Source organism: Bos javanicus, chromosome 3 (genome assembly GCF_032452875.1).
Source record: "Bos javanicus breed banteng chromosome 3, ARS-OSU_banteng_1.0, whole genome shotgun sequence".
In the NCBI taxonomy this organism is placed as follows: domain Eukaryota; kingdom Metazoa; phylum Chordata; class Mammalia; order Artiodactyla; family Bovidae; genus Bos; species Bos javanicus.
Genome location: NC_083870.1, coordinates 46914980 through 46920232, shown reverse-complemented (window position 1 = coordinate 46920232; position 5253 = coordinate 46914980). Strand labels below are relative to the sequence as shown.

General features: G+C 42.1%; 1 non-coding gene across 1 annotated transcript; it reads right to left on the bottom strand.

The window, feature by feature from the left end:
* Positions 1–4125: 4125 nt before the first annotated feature.
* On the bottom strand, positions 4126–4197 carry TRNAF-GAA (transfer RNA phenylalanine (anticodon GAA)). The gene has a single exon. It is a non-coding gene; the product is annotated as a tRNA-Phe (tRNA).
* Between the last annotated feature and the right edge of the window lie 1056 nt (positions 4198–5253).

Here is a 5253-nt window from a genome sequence, read left to right as displayed (position 1 = left end):
TGGCAAAACTAATACAATTATGTAAAGTTTAAAAATAAAATAAAATTTAAAAAAACTTAAAAAAATAATTCATATGCTATCTAACTTAATCATAATAGTGACTATTAGTATCCTCATCTTAAAAATAAGCAAATTGAAGCTCAGGGATGTTAATCAACTTTTCAAAGCCATCACAACTGGAAAATAGGAGGGAATTTGAACCCCAAAGGCCTCACTCAAATAGGTGAGATGAAGACATACAAACTTCAGTTATAAATGTGTCACCAATATGAAATGAATAGTGTGGGGGGTATAGTCAATTGTAATGTAATATTTTTGTATGGTTACAGATGGTAACTAGACATACCCTGGTGATCATTTTGAAATGTACAGAAATATTGAACCACTATGTCACATACCAGGAACTAACAACTAACTAATTGGAAGTACGACTAATTGGTTGTAGGCCAATTATACTTCAAAAACAAACAAAAAAAATTAATAAAAAAAAAGATCAGATTTGTGGCTACCAGAGGCAGGACGTGAGAGAGGGGGAACTGGATGTAAGTGGTCAAAAGGTACAAACTTCCAGTAATAAGATAAATTCTAGGGATGTAACATACAACTAATATAATTAACACTGTTGCACATTAAATATGAAAATCCAAAGGCAATGCCAAAGAATACTCAAACTACCACACAATTGCACTCATCTCACATGTTAGTAAAGTAATGCTGAAAATTCTCCAAGCCAGGCTTCAGCAATACGTGAACTGTGAACTTCCTGATATTCAAGCTGGTTTTAGAAAATACAGAGGAACCAGAGATCAAGTTGCCAACATTTGCTGGATCATTGAAAAAGCAAGAGAGCTCCAGAAAAACATCTATTTCTGCTTTATTGACTATGCCAAAGCCTTTGACTGTGTGAATCACAATAAACTGTGGAAAATTTTGAAAGAGATGGGAATACCAGACCACCTGACCTGACTCTTGAGAAACCTATATGCAGGTCAGGAAGCAACAGTTAGAACTGGACATGGAACAACAGACTGGTTCCAAATAGGAAAAGGAGTACGTCAAGGCTGTATATTGTCACCCTGTTTATTTAACTTCTATGCAGAGTACATCATGAGAAACGCTGGGCTGGAGGAAGCACAAGCTGGAATCAAGATTGCCGGGAGAAATATCAATCACCTCAGATATGCAGATGACATCACCCTTATGGCAGAAAGTGAAGAGGAACTCAAAAGCCTCTTGATGAAAGTGGAAGAAGAGAGTGAAAAAGTTGGCTTTTTCAGCTCAACATTCAGAAAACGAAGATCATGGCATCTGGTCCCATCACTTCATGGGAAATAGATGGGGAAACAGTGGAAACAGTGTCAGACTTTATTTTTGGGGGCTCGCAAACCACTGAAGATGGTGACTGCAGCCATGAAATTAAAAGACGCTTACTCCTTGGAAAGAAAGTTATGACCAACCTATATAGCATATTCAAAAGCAGAGACATTACTTTGCCAACAAAGGTCCATCTAGTCAAGGCTATGGTTTTTCTAGTGGTCAAGTATGGATGTGAGAGTTGGACTGTGAAGAAAGCTGAGCACTGAAGAATTGATGCTTTTTAACTGTGGTGTTGGAGAAGACTCTTGAGAGTCCCTTAGACTGCAAGAAGATCCAACCAGTCCATTCTAAAGGAGATCAGCCCTGGGTGTTCTTTGGAAGGACTGATGCTAAAGCTGAAAATCCAATACTTTGGCTACCTCATGCGAAGAGTTGACTCATTGGAAAAGACTCTGATGCTGGGAGGGATTCAGGGCAGGAGGAAAAGGGGATGACAGAGGATGAGATGGCTGGATGGCATCACCGACTTGATGGACGTGAGTTTGAGTGAACTCCGGGAAGTGGTGATGGACAGGGAGGCCTGGCGTGCTGCGATTCATGGGGACGCAAAGAGTCAGACACGACTGAGTGACTGAACTGAACTGAACTGAAGAGTTCTCAAGAAAAAAAACAAACAAACTTCTTTTTCTTTTATTTTTTATCTATATGAGACAGTGGATGTTCACTGAACCTATGGTAGTCATTTCATGCTGCATGCAAGTCAAATCATTATGCTGTACACCTTATACAGTACTGTTTGCAGTTACATCTCAAGAAACCTGGAAGAAGAAAAATTAAAAAACTGTAACCACTAATTGACACTGTTTCCAAGGGTTCTAAGTTTTAGATTCTTTGATACCATGTGGGCATCAGAGATGATATTCTAAAGTGGTCTTATGTTTCCTGTATGGATTTTTCTGAGTTTTCTACATGCTCCTCCTTGTTCTCAGGTGTTGCTTTTTGCTCTTCCTTAAGTAGAGAGAAAGCTCTCTATATTTCATGTTTGTTTATTTACATGGGGAGTATGTCTCCAGGAACTCTTCCTTTTTACTAGTTGATGGGAAATTCTTCCTGTCAGATTTAGGTCCTAAGGACAGAGTAATGTGTACAGTTCCTACATTCAGTTTCTAGTAATTCTTGTCATTCAGGGTGGGTCTGATATGAATATTTTTCTGTGGTCAGGCTCTCTGCCTGTGGTTGCAAGACAGAGGAATCTACAGCAATTCTTAACACAAATTTAGAATAGTCTGAAGACTACTTTCTGCCAGCATTCATGTCTCCTATCAGACTTCATGTCCCCTCATAGAAAGCATTCTTCTCAGGGACCTAGGCATCCTAAGATGCTGTACACTATTGAGTGACCCCATCTATTTCTGATGATGCTTTTTGCTGTCTCCGTGTAGAAAGCAACAGGTGCATGGGAAGTAGGGAGAGATGCATTATTGAGTCATAGGTTTTGGTAAGACCACCATGAACCCCATAACAAAGGGCAAGTATTGGAGGTGAATCAAGGGTTTTTTTTCTTTTCCATGTTTTTGGCATTCTCTATTATTTTTCGTTGACCTGCAGAATATATGAAATCTAAGTATTTATTAACACATAAGTATCAGTGATAGATTTAATGGAAAAATATCCCCAAACTTTAACATATCTTCTTTTAGAAGTTTTGTTTTATACTCCCATTGCTAGTTTTTGACTTCTTCCAACCATTGTTATTCTTGAGTCACTAAGTTGTGTCTGACTCTTTTGTGACTCCGGGGACTGTAGCCTCCCAGGTTTTTCTGTCCATGGGATTTCCCAGGGAAGAATACTGGAGTGGGTTGCCATTTCCTCTTCTAGGGAATCTTCCTGACCCAGGGATTGAACTCACATCTCCTGCATTGGCAGGCAGATTCTTTACCACTGTGCCACCTGGGAAGCCCTGGAGAGGGGGGTAGGAGGGGCCTGTTAGGGACATACCAGTAAAGGTTTGAAAAAACATCAGATTCTCTAATCTAGTATAGAGCATAGTGTTGTACAGGAACAAAATTTGCTGCCGTGGAGTGGCAGCTGCGTGGTGCTGGAGCGACTTCAAGGAGATACCCCACATCCAAGGGCAGAGAAGCCCCAGCAAGATGGCAGGAGGGGTAAAAATCATATTAAGTACCAAATCCCATACCTGCCAGAGCCACTCAGAGGGCTCAAGCAAACCTTATGCGCACTAGGACCCAGACCCCAAGGAGACTGAGACAGAACTGTGTTTGAGTATCTCCTGTGGAGGTACAGGTCAGCAGTGGCCTGCTGCAGGGGCAGGTGCTCTGGGTGCAGCAGACTTGGGTACGGCATAAGCCCCCCTGGAGGAGGTCGCCATTAACCCCAACATAGAGCTGCCAGAACTTACACAGAACTGAGAAACAGACACTTGGAGGGCTCAAACAGAACCTTATGTGCACCAGGACCCAGGAGAAAGGAACAGTGACCCCACAAGACACTGACCCAGACTTGCCCGTGAGTGTCCAGGAGTCTCTGGCAGAGGCGTGGGTAGGCAGAGTGGCCTGTGCTGCAGGGTTGGGGGCACTGAGTGCAGCAGTGTGTGCATGGGTCCTTATGAAGGAGGTTTCCATTATCTTCATTACCTCCACCACAGTTTACTGAAACTGAAACTGAAGTTGCTCAGTCGTGTCCGGCTCTTTGGGATCCCATGGACTGTAGCCTACCAGGCTCCTCAGTCCATGGAATTTTCCAGGCAAGAGTACTGGAGTGGGTTGCCATTTCCTTCTCTAGGAGATCTTCCCAACCCAGGGATCAAACCTGGGTCTTCTGCACTTCAGGCAGACGCTTTACCATCTGAGCCACCAAGGAATCCTCCATCAGAGTTTGGCCCCAGGTAAATAACAAGGAGGGAACACAGCCCCACCCATCAACAGAAAACTGGATTAAATTTTTACTGAGCATGGCCCTGCCCATTAGAACAAGACTCAGTTTCCCCCTCAGTCAGTCTCTTCCATCAGGAAGCTTCTATAAGCCTCTTATACTTCTCCATCAGAAGGCAGACAGACTGAAAACCACAATCACAGAAAACTAACCAATTTGATCACATGGACCACAACCTTGTCTAACTCAATGAAACTATGAGCCATGCTGTATAGGGCCACCTAAGATGGATGGGTCATTGGAGAGAGTTCTAACAAAGTGTAGTCCACTGGAGAAGGGAATCCCGAACCACTTCAATATTCTTGTGTTGAGAACCCCATGAACAGTACAAAAAGGCAAAAAGATAGGACACTGAAAGATGAACTCCCCAGGTCAGTAGATGCCCAATATACTCCTGGAGATCAGTAGATAAACAACTCCAAAAAGAAATGAAGAGACAGAGCCAAAGCAAAAACAATCCCCAGTTGTAGATGTGACTGGTGATGGAAGTAAAGTCAGATGCTGTAAAGAACAATATTGCATAGGAACCTGGAATGTTAGGTCCATGAATCAAGGCAAATTGGAAGTGGTCAAACAGGAGATGGCTAGAGTGAATATAGACATTTTAGTTATAAGCAAACTAAGATGGACTGGAATGGGTGAATTTAACTCAGATGACCATTATATCTATTATGGTGGGCAAGAATCCCTTGGAAGAAATAGAGTAGCCATCATAGTCAACAAAAGAGTCCAAATGCAGTACTTGGATGCAATCTCAAATATGACAGAATGGTCTCTGTTTGTTTCCAAGGCAAACCATTCAGTATCACGGTAATCCAAGACTATGCTCTGACCAGTAATGCTGAAGAAGCTGAAGTTGAACATTTCTATGAAGACCTACAAGACCTTCTAGAACTAACACTCCTCCAAAATGTCCTTTTCATTATAGGGGACTAGAATGCAAAAGTAGGAAGTCAAGAAATACCTGGCTGCTGCTGCTGCTGC